This window comes from Archocentrus centrarchus, chromosome 11 (genome assembly GCF_007364275.1).
Source record: "Archocentrus centrarchus isolate MPI-CPG fArcCen1 chromosome 11, fArcCen1, whole genome shotgun sequence".
In the NCBI taxonomy this organism is placed as follows: domain Eukaryota; kingdom Metazoa; phylum Chordata; class Actinopteri; order Cichliformes; family Cichlidae; genus Archocentrus; species Archocentrus centrarchus.
In genome coordinates, this window is record NC_044356.1 from 7,697,069 (window position 1) to 7,699,875 (window position 2,807).

Consider the following 2,807-nt stretch of genomic DNA (forward strand, 5'->3'; position numbering starts at 1 on the left):
CAGGAGTGTTATTTATGACTCAAAATGAGTTGACATCATTCATGAGAGATAATATTCGAGATATGCTTGACAGACCATACGTCAGCAAGTAATTTACAACTATATAAATACCAGCAATCATTTTTTTTGAAAATACTGGAAATCATTTTTTGGCACAAGACCCGCTATTCAGATGATACAGTGGTATGCAGATGTTTGGCCACCCCTGATAATTGTCATGATTTTCCTTTATAAATCATTGGTTGTTCAGATCAGCAGTTTCAGTTAAATATATCATAAAGCAGATGAACACAGGGATATTTGAGAAGTGAAATAAAGTTTACAGGATTTACAGAAAGTCTTCAATAATTATTTAAACAAAATTAGGCAGGTGCATAATTTTGGGCACCCCAACAGAAAATTTCATCAATATTTAGTAGATCATCCTTTTGCAGAAATAACAGCCTCTAAACTCTTCCTATAGCTTCCAATGAGAGTCTGTATTCTGGTTGAAGGTATTTTGGACCGTTCTTCTTTACAAAACATCTCCAGTTCAGTCAGGTTTGATGGTTTCTGAGCACGGACAGCCCGCTTTAAATCCCACCACAGATTTTCAATAATATTCAGGTCTGGGACTGAGATGGCCGTTCCAGAACGTTGTACTTGTTCCTCTGCATAAACGCCTCAGTAGATTCTGAGCAGTGTTTAGGGTCGTTGTCTTGTTGAAGTATCCAGCCCCGGCACAACTTCAACTTTGTCACTGATTCTTGAACATTGTTCTCAAGAATCTGCTGATATTGACTGGGATCCATGTGACCCTCAACTTTAACAAGATTCCCAGTACCTGCACTGGCCCCACAGCCCCACAGCATGATGGAACCACCACCAAATGTTACTGTGGGCACCAAGTGTTTGTCTTGGAGTGCTGTGTTCTTTTCCCACCATTCATACCGCCCCTTGTTATGTCCAAATAACGCAGTTTAGTTTCATGAGTCCACAGCACCTTATTCCAAAATGAAGCTGGCTTGTCCAAATATGCTTTAGCGACTCTGTTTGTGGCGTGTGTGCAGAAAAGGCTTCTTCTGCATTACTGTCCCATACAGCCTCTCCTTGTGCAAAGTGCGCTCAATAGTTGAATGATGCACAGTGACACCATCTGCAGCAACATGATGTTATAGGTCTTTGGAGCTGCTCTATGGGTTGACTATGACTGTTCTCACCATCCTTCTCCTCTGCCTATCTGAGGTTTTTCTTGGCCTGCCACTTCAGGCCTTAACTAGAACTGTGCCTGTGGTCTTCCATTTCCATACTATGTTCCTCACAGTGGAAACTGACAGCTGAAATCTCTGAGAGAGCTTTTTGGATCCTTCCCCTAAACCATGTACATTTTGCGTACATGCAGTGCAATACAATGTTTTAATGGATAGGCAAGAGTATATTTACTACCAAGATATCCAGAATTTTTCAACACCGGGATGTGTTTTTAATACTTCCTATTACATTAAAATACCACCAAACCAGGAGAAATTAAATGTCATGAAAAAATATCAACATTTTCTTTGTACACTTTTGGGGAGGGGGTCTGAAAAAGAGTAAACTTTGGAAAATGTTGATAATTGTGAATGACCCCTTAATGTGCTGGAAAATCATGAAAATTGACCTTGGAAGTGCTTAAAAGGTGCTTGAATTTGATCCTGGAAAAGGTGTACGAACCCTGTGTGGAAGAGAGCCAGAGATTAATAACAATTAATGATTAAATGCAGAGTGGAGTATAAACAAAGTAAATAAGGTGAATGAAAAGAAACAGTGCATTATGGGAACCCCCCCCAGCAGCCTAGGCCTATAGCAGCATAACTAAGGGATGGTTCAGGGTCACCTGATCCAGCCCTAACTATAAGCTTGATCATAAAGGAAAGTTTTAAGCCTAAGCTTAAAAATAGAGAGGGTGTCTGTCTCCTGAATCCATGCTGGAAGCTGGTTCCACAGAAGAGGCGCCTGAAAGCTGAAGGCTCTGCCTCCCATTCTACTCTTAAGTATCCTAGGAACCACAAGTAAGCCAGCAGTCTGAGAGCGAAGTGCTTTACTGGTACTATAAGGTCTTTAAGACCTGATATCCTGATAATAATGAAATACAATAGTCCAGCCTAGGATACAAAAAAGTGGTCCTACATATTTGTTTAATATGTGCATTGAAGGACATATCCTGGTCAAAAATGACTCCAAGATTTCTCACAGTGTTACTGGAGGCCAAAGTTATGCCATCCTGTGGCAACAATTCCCAAAGTCAGGAGTGCTGTGGCCCACATCTTTATCTAGATAAATACATTTATATAAATATGTAACTGTGCCTACTTGAATGAATTTATTACTGTCACCCCCACCCCCCGCAGTATAGTCACGGCCCACCAAGAGCCCCATGTTTTCATAGTTTTGTCTTAGTGGGACCCTCCTTTGTTTTTCACTAGAATAATGAGCCAAATCACACCCTCAGGCTCTGTAAGGGTGGTTTGACAAAGACACAGAATCAGCTGCTCTCCACAATCAGCTGATTTAAACTCAGTTGGGATGAGCTGGAGTGCACGGGGCCGTCGACTACTGACCAGCTCAAAACTCCAGATGATGACCTGTTACAACATTTAAAACATACTTTATCATAGAGACTGTATAACAAGATAACAGACTTCATTTTCTCCAATATTTTTAATTATTGAAATAAACAAAAACTTTACAAAAAAAGTCAAGGGAGCAAAAAGAAACAGTTTAAAGCAACAGTGTGTTTGTTTAACAGAGATCTGAGGCTGGTCTGCAGCTTCAGTCTGAATATTTCA